This window comes from Eubalaena glacialis, chromosome 8, assembly GCF_028564815.1.
Source record: "Eubalaena glacialis isolate mEubGla1 chromosome 8, mEubGla1.1.hap2.+ XY, whole genome shotgun sequence".
In the NCBI taxonomy this organism is placed as follows: domain Eukaryota; kingdom Metazoa; phylum Chordata; class Mammalia; order Artiodactyla; family Balaenidae; genus Eubalaena; species Eubalaena glacialis.
In genome coordinates, this window is record NC_083723.1 from 20,140,188 (window position 1) to 20,152,361 (window position 12,174).

The 12,174-nt window shown below is 33.8% G+C and overlaps 1 protein-coding gene across 1 annotated transcript in view; it reads left to right on the forward strand.

Annotated features, from left to right (window-relative positions):
• ORC5 (origin recognition complex subunit 5) overlaps window positions 1–12,174 on the forward strand; it is a 72,112-nt gene that overhangs the window by 38,378 nt on the left and 21,560 nt on the right. The window lies entirely within an intron of this gene.

Sequence of the window (12,174 nt, forward strand, 5' to 3'; positions counted from 1 at the left end):
ATGTATCATCTTTACCTTTATGGAATTCTTCAGGTAATGTGATCAGTAGAGTTCCAGGCATTTAGATTTTTGGTCAGCATATGTTACTAATTAAACTATATAATGAACAACATCCTTGGTAAGTAATTGAAGTTCCAGATATACAATTTTCGAGGGTGTTACTGAATTTGCATATATTTAAAGGTATAATTTGATGACAGAAACAACTTGATGTTTCTGGTCTTTTTCTTTTTTCAATAAAGGAATTTTTAAATGATTATAATTATCTTGCTGATTAAATAAAAAAGTGGCTTCATGATTAAATTGATGAATTATAATATAGAAATATAATTTAATGAAAAAATTTAGAAATGTATTTATAAGAAAATAATCCATAATATTCTTATTCCTCATATATATACTTTGCAGGTTGACAGTATGCTTTTTTAAAGAAATGATATATTGATATTTTCCAAAATGATTAAGTTCTTAAAATTTTCACTAGATGGCAGCAGTAGCATAAAAATAGGAAATATGACATTTATAAAGTAGCTAAGGTTCTTTTTTTCAGTGACATTTAAGAAAAACCTATTTGTTAAAAATACAGTCACAGTAGATTTCTTAAATGGTCCAGAAAAACAGCACTTAGCACGTGGTATGAATGGATAGAAGAAAAACCGCATGATGTAACTAGTATTTATTGAAAAGCAAAGTCACCTCATGTTTCAATGAGCATTTTATGTATATGTTTTTAGGTTGAAAAACATGTAAATAATAGCATTTACATTTTAATTCACTTCAAATAAATTTGGTTCCTGAATGGATATTAGACTTTGTAATCTAATGCGTGATAGTAACTTTTGTTTCTTCATTTAAAGAAGTCTTTGGGGACCAAAAATAGCTATGTTCTCAATGTGCTCAACATTAAAGTTAGATAATTTTTATATAAGTCAACTTTGTAGAAAATCGTGTCTACATTTATTACATTTTTGAAGAATGGTAGTCTAGTGAGTTATTAGGTTATGTAAATAACTAGCTAGATGGGTAGGTGGATCGTAGCCCTAATGCTGATAGTTTTAAAAATCTAATTCAGTTTTAATCTGTATTACAGGGATTTTTTTGCCGTGTGTGTGTGTGTGTATGCATGTGTATATATATATTTAAATGCTTTTGTCTGAAATTAATTTTTAGTCAAACTGTACATTTTATTAGTAGCTTTCTACGTATAATATGTGAGGTTTTTGTTTTGTTTTTGCTGTTGCAGTAATTGTGAAATAGACATCAGGTATTATGATCTTTATTGTAAGGAATTGAGCCGCAGAGAGTTTAAGTGATTTTCCCACTATGACAAAATGAGTAAATCTTTGAGAATTAAAGCCTAGGGAAGTGAAGGAGACAGTGCTTCTAAACAGAACAGAAAGGTGTTTGTATCACATGTGATTAATATTTCTTGGGTGCCCAAAAATTACGTTTGTGGGAGACACAAAGAAGGGTAATAAATGTGCATTTCTTTCTTCCAGAGAGCTTATAATTTATTCTGGGGGGCAGATAAAAAAACACGTACATAAAAGTAATATTGTAAGGCTGTAAGTGAATGCTAAATAGTGCTGCTGAGAAGTTTAGAGTAGAAAGAGATCACTTCTGGATTGGACAAGAGGAGAGAACTTGAAGGTATCACAGAAAAGGTGAAAAATGGGGCCGGGCTATAGAGAATCAGTAGGATTTTTTTCTTTAAATATTTCTAATTTACATACAACATGTTTGTTGTACAAAAATGAGTAAATAAAAAAGGAAAAATAATAGTAAAATTAGCTGACATCTTGTTTCCAATGGATAGAATTTATAGAGCTCTAAGAGGGAGGATAATGTGACCAAAGGTGTGGGACTAGGAAAAAAAGCAAGACACAGTTGTGAAGTGTCACAGCAGATTAGTTGAAAGTAAGCGGGGTTATACTGTAGCAGTGGTAGCAGTCATTGTAGTTCTGATCTAGTACTAATACTGCCACCACCACACGTCACACCTTACATATTGTACCTAACATTGGTAGAGCATTTCCTAGCAGCAGGTCTAGGTTTATAGGGATGGACAATCAAAAATAATGATAGGCTGCTGATTTAGAGATCTACTAGCTACTCTGAGGCTTTGATTATAGATGAACAATGTAACCAGTCTTTGTTTTCAGTAATGCCTATAATGTTGTAATTAAACAATTTAGCCCCAAATGTATCTTTATGTTTTAATGAAGCTAAATTCTTTTCAGCATTTACAATCTCAGTCTTTTTATTCTTTATCTCTTCTAACTAGCAGTAATCAAAATGATAAATTTTGTACATTTAAAACACTGCTTTAAATGAACTTACGTTTATTTGATGAGAAATCATTTAGGACTTGATCTCAGTGATTTCATTTGGGATGCAAAGGTGGGGGGGGGCGGGCGGTACAAAGGGATAGTTACAGTCATCCCTCCATATCCATAGGTTCTGCATCCACAGATTCAACCAACCACAGATTGAAAATATTCAGGAAAAAAAAATCCAGAAAGTTTAAAAAAGCAAAACTTGAATTTGCCTCACTGGCAACTATTTACATAGCATTTACAACTATTTACATAGCATTTACATTGTAGTAGGTACTATAGGTAATCTAGAGAAGGTTTAAGTGTATGGGAGGATGTGCATAGGTTATGTGCAAATACTGTGCTGTTTTATATAAGGGACTTGAGCATCCTCGGGTTTTGGTATGGAGGTGTGGTGGGTGGTATCTTGGAACCAATCCCCAGCAGATACCGAGGGGTGACTGTATAACTAGCCCTAGGAAGTTTACCTTTACTTTTGTTTGGTCAGTAGAGTATCAAAGAAAATCAGATAACATACCATGTTTTAAGAACAAAATGTGGCAGAAATTGCATCCAAAAGAAAGGTATTTCTCCCACGTGCCTTATATTTTTTCTTCCCATTATCTCTTAGTGACTTTTTCTATTTTTCTCCTTTAATTTATCCATCAAAACTGTACTCTTACCCATAGGAATGACAATTTTGTATTTAACCTGTACATAATTTTTTAAGTGCAAAACAAAAATATGACATTTGTATTGGAAGTACTTGATATGAACACTAGATGGCAGTATTGTTGCATTCTAGCTTTAAAATGAGCAGGAAAACCTAGCTTTGTTAATGTTGTCTTTGATATTTAGAGAGAGCTGTTTGTTAATTTAACACATTAGTTTATTTGCAAAACAAATTTGCCTGAAGATATTTAATGTTATATGTGCATGCTCACACTTTTACAGTTTCATGAAAATGTAAATAAAATTGGTAAGGAATTGTTTTGCATGAATATTTTCCACCTGGAACCAAATTGCTTTTTATTGGTTATAATATGTCTATATGAGATGGTAAAGTATTATTTTTCTATTCATTTTGTCTAACTGCAACTGTTTTAAGGATTTGCTTTACAGTAATGTGTTATTTTATAGCTTCATTTACCACATAATTATTTATAATTTTTCACATATAATAAATTGATTAAATGTGGTATATACATTCAAAATCCTTTTGAAGCAAAAGTTTATTTCCATCACATTCATTTAAATCTATTTAAATCTATACTGGCATAAAGTTATAAAAATAGTAGCTTAAGGGATCTCTAATATTATTAAAAGTCCAATTGAGAATAATAGTCAAATTCATAATAGTTGAGTAATAGTAGTGTATTGTAGTTGGCATTCTTCTCAATTTCTTTATTCTTTATTAAATTTTAGATAAAATTCTACTCATTAACTTTTTAGTCTCAAAAAAGTAAAGGAATAATAGTACATTTAACATTTTACAATAGGTTAATGCTCAAATTTATTGAACTGAAATATAGTTTTTAAATTTTTCTTAGACCTTTAAGATAATTTCATCTTATCCAAATCCTTATACAATTTTACATTCATGATCATGGGTCATTTTAAAAAATTCATTCAAATAAAATAAATGTAGCCTTTCTATATATACCTAAACTTCATGAATGATGAATCATTAATTCTGGTGTTTTCATTCTTTTCTCCTGTCAGCATGAATAGAATGTAAATAGAATACCATTTATTTATAAGCAAGAAATGGTAATTTGTGTAGGTATTACCTTCAGAAGTTAGTTATGAGATACATTTTTGAAGACCATTTATTATCTTTAAAAGATTTTGAATTGCCTTTTTTTCAGAAGTATATTAAAACCAGGTTATGCTTTTAATTTATCTTTTTTTGTCTTGAAGAAAAATGATAAATTGTTTGGAAACTTTTGAATGATTTATTTCATTGTTTTGATATTTCTGTATCTTCTCTTACTCAACCTTGCCTACCCCCTCCATATTCTTGTAGTTAGGTGCCCCTCCATACTCTTGTAGTTAGGTGAAGGCAGTAGGAGAACAGTTCTTTAAGATTGTCAGATATATCATTTATTTTAAAATATTGGGACTTCCCTGGTGGCGCAGTGGTTAAGAATCCGCCTGCCAATGCAGGGGACATGGGTTCAAGCCCCAGTCCGGGAAGATCCCACATGCCGCGGAGCAACTAAGCCCATGCACCACAACTACTGAAGCCCGCGCACCTAGAACCCGTGCTCTGCAACGAGAAACCACTGCAATGAGAAGCCCGCGCACCGCAACGAAGAGTAGCCCCCACTCGCCACAACTAGAGAAAGCCCATGCACAGCAACGAAGGCCCAACGCAGCCAAAAATAAGTAAATTAAAAAATAATAAAATAAAATATTAAGCCATATTGCTTTATATTTTCCCAGAGGATAAAATTGCTGAAGAGTTTATTTCTGAAATTATTGGTACAGGTTTCTAAAGTGACTTTTAAAAGGAAAATTATCTTTAAAAAGTTAAGGACATTCAATTACACATATATCACATATTATTATTGATCTTATTTGATCAGTTAACATTTTGAGAAATTACTTTTGAAGGTAGTTCACTGTAATTCTACAGTTTGGGAGGTTTAAAATAATAAGTTTTTTTTTATTATAAGAAACAGTGCACTCTGAATTAATTTCAAGAAACAACTGAAAAATGAGAAAAGGAGCATAGTTCTTTAGTTCTGTGTACCAAATTGACAAGTTGTATTTTTCAGAATTAATATTTAATTTCTGAATTGTTTCCTATTGTGCATATTAATAAGAAAAACATTTAAGTTAAAATGTCCTTTTAAATTTATTTTCAAGAGTAAATAAAACATTATGGAGCAAAGTGTAGTAATATATATATTTTTTCAAAAATACACATTTCCATTTTCTTTTGAACTCACATCATTATACTATATATTAGAATATATTTGGACTTACGTTTGTTATATCAGTTTAATTTTTTAGTCATAAATCAACTTGATCTTTTCCCACAAGTGTTGCATTAATTGTAGTAGCATTTAGTTAACCTTATGCTTTTTGCTCATTTAAGTGTTGGTTTATGATAAGGATATATTTGAACTAATTATTTGGGGGTTTTAAAATTTTATTTGTTTGTTTGTTTGGCTGGTTGTGTTGGGTCTTTGTTACTGCACGCGGGCTTTCTCTAGTTGCAGCGAGCAGGGGCTACTCTTCATTGTGGTGCGCAGGCTTCTCATTACGGTGGCTTCTCTTGTTGCGGAGCACGGGCCCTAGAGTGTGTGAGCTTTAGTAGTGTGGCTCGCGGGCTCTAGAGCACAGGCTCAGTAGTTGTGGCGCATGGGCTTAGCTTCTCCGCGGCATGTGGGATCTTCCCAGACCAGGGCTTGAACCTGTGTCCCCTGCATTGGCAGGCGGATTCTTAACCACTGCACCACCAGGGAAGCCCTATTTTGGTATTTTTGAAATAAATTTATCATTAATCAGAAAGCAAAATGATTTAATTATTTTACGTATGGGAGTTTTTGAAGCCGATGCTTAATCTCTAGTTTACTATAGCTGTAGGAAGATGTTTTTGCTATAAATTTTAGGGCAGGTTACATTTATTTATTCAACCAAAAACAGATTTGGCATTTTTCTTCAGCTATAGATAGATGTATAGAACATTTATGTAATTTTCAGGTTTTTTTAAGGTGAAGGGATTTTGTCCATATTTATTTAATTAAAAATGTTTAAATGTAATTTAATTCAAGCTTCAAATTCAAAGTCAGTATTGATCTTTTTTCCCGTAGTTGGAATTAAAGTTTTCTTTGTCTGCTTAAAATTTCATTTAACATGTTTATTAAGGGCCTATTATGTTCCATGCTCTGTGTTATGTAAAGAGAATACAAAAGTCAAGAAAATGCAGTTCTTGCCCTCAAGGACCTTATGGTCAGTCTGTGGCTTCCTCTGCCCTTCATTAGTATTGTGTGCAACTGCCAGATTATACAAGAGTTAATTCGTGCTGAAGGAACTAATACTTAAATACTTGAAGTGAAAACTAATACTTAAATTTGTAAAGTGAATATATAAAAATAGGATTTTTCAGTTCAGTAGTCCACGATATTTGATAATTTAGATATTTAAATGTCTTCTTCCAAGTAAAATAACAATCCTATTTGTTGAAATTTTCATTCTGACATTCCTTGAACTTAGTGTTATGGAGCACAATTGTTTGATGCCTATGTCATAGCTAAATTTTGTTAATAATTAAATTATGACATTGGTATCAAACAATCAGTTGAAACTTAAGTTATGGACAATAAGTAGTGTATTATGCATAGCATATTATAAACTAAGTGGCTTTTCTTAAAGTTACGTGGCTACATTTCAGACACCTTATGATTAAAAGTTATACTCATTATGTTACTCTTTTATATGCAGTATTTCAAACTACTTTTATAGATTTTTAACCAAAAGCACTTTAACCAAATAAACTCATTTTATAGACTTATAAAACCTCTTTATCTTAAAAAATTAGTATATTATATAAACTATAGTTGTTTGATTTATATTTTTTAGAAGATAATTATATTTATCAAATGATAATCACAGAACCTCAGAAATCATAGTTGATGAAATACTATCCTTTGCATATATTGCTTAGATAAGAATTTGAACCTTGTAAACATAAAACGTAATATCCTAAAATCTAGCTATATAAGATATTCATATGAAGTGATTTAAGTATGCGAATTATTTTATAGATAATGAAGTTGGTGAACAAAAGGGGCAGTTTTCCTAAAAACAAATTCCCTGGTTGCTAGAGTATTAGAAAATGTGAAAAGCTCTTCTTTGGCAATTTTTCTGTGTTTCATTTGACTTGTACCAGCATTCCAGTGTCTCTATAGTATACAACTGAAATGCTTGATGTCATTAAGGTAAATTATGTAAATCACAGGAAATATCCCAAATGCTAACATTTTCTAGTAATCTTACTATGTTTTTTTCTTAACCACAACTGAAATTGTGAGGCATTCCATTCCATAGATAGTGCAAGAGCCTTACTTAATGCCTACTTTGCTGATGAACAGATCAGCAGGGGTGCTGTTTGATAGAGGCGGGCTCTTCTCTAGCAGGGAAGAGCCTTACCATCGTGATGTTCTGTCTCCACTGGTGCAGTAAATTAGATTCTGAAATCTCCTACTACCCTTGGTGTGGATGTATTACCATTCTGCCTATCAGACCACTCTGTAGTAGGTGTCTATTTCAGGAGACTTTTTAAAAACCGTTTTGTCGTCCTTCATATTTGGAAAGAGTAAAGTTGAACTAAGATTTTCACCAGCTGCACTGTTGTTGTAAGGAATACTCAGTATAACCAAGGGTAATAAAAAGCACAAGTATATTTTACTCTGTGGCCCAGGGATAAAATCTTTCTCATTTTCATTTGTAAAAGGACAGTGTTTACCCCTACCTTTCTCCAGTCTTCCCTAAATCTGGTGTTAAATTTCTTCAGTGTAACCACTTTGCCTTTGTGAATATATCAGCCCAGGAGTAGGCATGTTTACTGAACTCTAGAGAAATGGAACCATTGCTTAAGGGTGACATGTAAAGTACTGCCTAAGGGGTAGAAATATTGCATAAATTATGCTTTCAACTGTTGAATAAAATAATATCTTGGAACCTTACTTTTGTAGGCACTATTTTATGACTACCTTTCTAATAAATATAGCAAATGTATAACCTTTATTCACAATTTTTGGGGAAAAATATTGAACACCAATAAATTTTATTTGACTTTGCAAATATTTTGCTGAAAGCACGCACAAAAAAGTTTATATGGATATGTGCTTATACATGCCTATTCAAGTAAACTGTTAATACAGAGACTATATAGGCAAATGCATACCTTAGAGCTTTATGACTGGATTGTTTTAATGAGAACAATTTAGGAGTTAAATGATTTGGAAAAAATCTACATTATGGAAATGTGTGCTACATTTTAAAATACTCTGTAAAAAGTTGATTAAAAGAAATGTTGATGCTTAAGGGGGTTTCCAATGAGAAATTGTCCTGATTCCTTGTCAGCTCACAACTAATCCGAGTCCTTTGGAGGATATAGGCCTCATCTGCCTATAGTAGACATTTTTCATGAGCTGGTGCTGCACCAAGTCCTTGTCCTTTCCCCTAGATGAGAAATTAAGGTCCTTGTTCCCAAGTCACCTCTAGAACCTAAGGTGTTCTCTCACCTTGGCCACTCTGAATAGTGGTGGAGAGCTGAATTTCCAATAATTAGGAATAAGAAAGGGAACTAGGTTTATCTGGGAGTGTCTTATTTATTCCCTTGGCTTCAAATGCTATGTGTATGCTGATAACTTTTTTTTTTTAGTATTTATTTACTGATTTATTTTTTTGGTCGTGTTGGGTCTTAGTTGCGGCACGCCGAATCTTTCGTTGCGGTACCCGGGCTCTTTGTTGCGGTGTGTGGGCTTCTCTCTAGTTGTGGTGTGTGGGCTCTCTAGTTGTGGCACACTAGCTCCAGAGCATGCGGGCTCAGTAGTTGCAGTGCGTGGGCTCAGTTGCCCCGCGGCATGTGGGATCTTAGTTCCCCGACCGGGGATCGAACCAGCATCCCCTGCATTGCAAGACCAATTCTTAACCACTGGACCACCAGGGAAGCCCTATGCTGATAACTTTTGAATTCTCTATTTCTAGTCCTTTTCCTCTATCTCTGGACCCAGACTGCCAACAGAACAATCAGACCTGAATGTGCCATATTTACCAACACCTGATATATCCAAAACCAAAGTATTCCCTAAACCTTTTCCTGTGATTTTTTCAGCCTTACCTAAGTTTCAAAACTTGTCATTTACTTGTTCATCCTTTACTAAGCACATACTTCGTGGCATGCACGATGTTAAGTACTAGAAAAACAAAGATAATACAGTTTCTAGTTTTTAGTTTAGTTAAATGGAAAAATTGTCTCTGAACCCTCTTTTGTTTTCACTTCACTTAGTTGTTCAACAAGCCCAGTCTGTTTTTCTTCCTAAACACAAATGTCTCAAACTTATTCCTATCTTCCCACCTCCACTGCCATTGCCTTAAATCCACAGCTTCATTATTTCTTAGTTAGACCATTGCAACACTGTCCTAACTGGTCTCCCTGACACTGACATCTTCAAATTCATTTTGCATACAGTCATCAGCAAAGATCTTAAAAAATAAATATGGTCTTATTTTTCTGCTTACGCTTTTTTAGTGAGTTGCATTATCTACAGCACCAAGTCTACATTTCATAGCATTTCTTGTGAGGCCCTTCGGAGACTGGCACTATTTTCTGCCACTGTCTTTATTCATCTTGTACACCATTCACAGTAAGGTGTTTCCTCACTGAAAGCACACCCGTTTTCCTTGTTGTGTTGTTACATGTGCTGTCCTCCCCACTGTTGAGCTCTCTGTTACGTTTCGTGGTCCACCCCCCAAATGCCATTTCTCAGTGAATTCACATTTTGCCTCCCTTCCTATTAGTCATTACCTTTTCTAAAGTCAGGTAATTGGATTTATCCATATCACTAGCATAGCACTCATATTGTGTTATTGCCATTGTATTATATGTTTGTCTCCCCTGATACCCTGAATTCTTTGAGGGCACAGACTTTGTCTTCATTTTTATGTCTCTTGCACTGTGCCTTGAACATGGGATTCACTCGTTGAATGAATGACTTCCCATTCTTCTAAGCATGAAGTTAGGGTCTTCCTGGATAGTAAAGACCTGCAGTCATCTGTATGCTAAAAAGTTCTAGAGATTAGAGGGTGCTAACTTTAGTTCCTCTAGGTATAAACATTCATGCCACTTTTTGTTTATCTGAGTGTTTTGAAGAGTAACAGTCCATTCCCTGCCTTTTTTTTTTTTTTTAATACAAATTCACGGTGATGGGTTTTTTTAAAATAAATTTATTTACTTATTTATTTTTGACTGCATTAGGTCTTCGTTGCTGCAGGCAGGCTTTCTCTAGTTATGGCGAGCGGGGTCTACTCTTCGTTGCGGTGCGCGTGTTTCTCATTGTGGTGGCTTCTCGTTGCAGAGCATGGCTCTAGGTGCGTGGGCTTCAGTAGTTGTGGCACGCGGGCTCACTAGTTGTGGCTCACAGGCTTAGTTGCTCCGCGGCATGTGGGATCTTCTCAGACCAGGGCTCGAACCGTGTCCCCTGCATTGGCAGGTGGTTTCTTAACCACTGTGCCACCGGGGAAGCCCCACTGTGATGATTTTAAGTTGAATTAACTTAGAGAGTATTTCCCTCCCTTCCATTGCTGCACTCACCACCTCTCCTTTGTATGCATAAAAATGTCGGTTGAACTCTTCTTGATATATGCCATATGTTCATGAGTTATCACATTGCCTGAAATCAGATCAAATGTGTTGCTTGTTGGGTTGTGTGGACCTCATACACTGACATGTTGTTTTTTTATTTAAATAATTTAATGTTTCAGATTGTAAAGCTCTTCCAAAACAAGCAGGATAGGATATTTCACAAATCAATTGACAACCTATGAAAGTATTTCACAAATCAATTGACTAACCTATGAAAGTATAAAAATAATGAGCATGTTAAAATTTAATTACAGTTGTAAATTGATTTCCTTTTGTTGGCAGAAAGAACATAGTTTATTAGCCCAGGAACAGGTTCACACTGTTTTAACATCAAGCACTTCCAGCTGAAGCTTGTTAGTGACTGCCTCTCGGATTAAGAAAAAAAATCCTCCCTGTGGTACATGAACTCCTATTGTTAAGACATAAATAATCAGCTCATCCCCTAGATGGATGAGAACAAAGAACATAATAGTACACAGAGCAAAGATTAACTAAGCAAATATGGTACAACCCCATCAAAGATGTAAAGTTTAAAACATTTTATGTTTAAGGAGGTTTTTAGTTTTTATTTTTCTTTGTGAATGCCTCAGTCATGACATAGGTGCTAGTCGGAGGGAAAAAAATAAATATTTTGGCTTTTGAATTAGGTAGACTGATTATTTTAAGCTAAAGTAAAATAAAATCCTTTAATTAGTGTCAATATGTTACATATATATGTATATATATGTGTGTTTATATGTGTGTGTGTGTGTGTGTGTGTGTGTGTGTGTGTATAAAGACTACGGAAATACTATTCTCTTTGATAGTAAGATGCTTCAGATTTTTAGTTTTGTTTATTTTTAAACCAAGGAGTAAAAACCAGAATTTATATTTTGAGGAGAAACATCAATGTAAACATGGCTAAAACTTATAGGTAAAGTGACTGACTTTTTGTACAAGTTTCTTTTTAAACTTTATTCTGTATTTCCTAGCACAAAATCTAAATCCTCACTTTGAAAAAGAAAACCCATTTTCTAGACTAATTTTTTTTTCAGTTGAATTTCATTCATTTGAATTTGAGCTTGATACAATAGACAACAAAAACAGCTGTGGAAAACAGCGTATACTTCCCTGAAATCTGAAAATTATTGGCAAAGGAATATGTCTTCATAGGTAATAGAAACCAAGAAGGGGAGTAATAATTTCCCCACAGAAATTTAAATTTACTTAGGTAATTAAAATGGTATTTCTTGAAAATTATTCCAGTGTTTCAGGAAAGACCTTTTTATATCTTTAAAATTTTCTATGTGTATCCTAACTTTTAATTTATTCAACTATTATATATTTTGTATGATTTATAGTCATGAATTTTTTGGTAAATTATCTTTTTTTTTTTTTTTTTTTGCTGTGTTGGGTCTTCGTTTCTGTGCGAGGGCTTTCTCCAGTTGCGGCGAGCGGGGGCCACTCTTCATCGCGGTGCGCGGGCCTCTCACTGTCGCG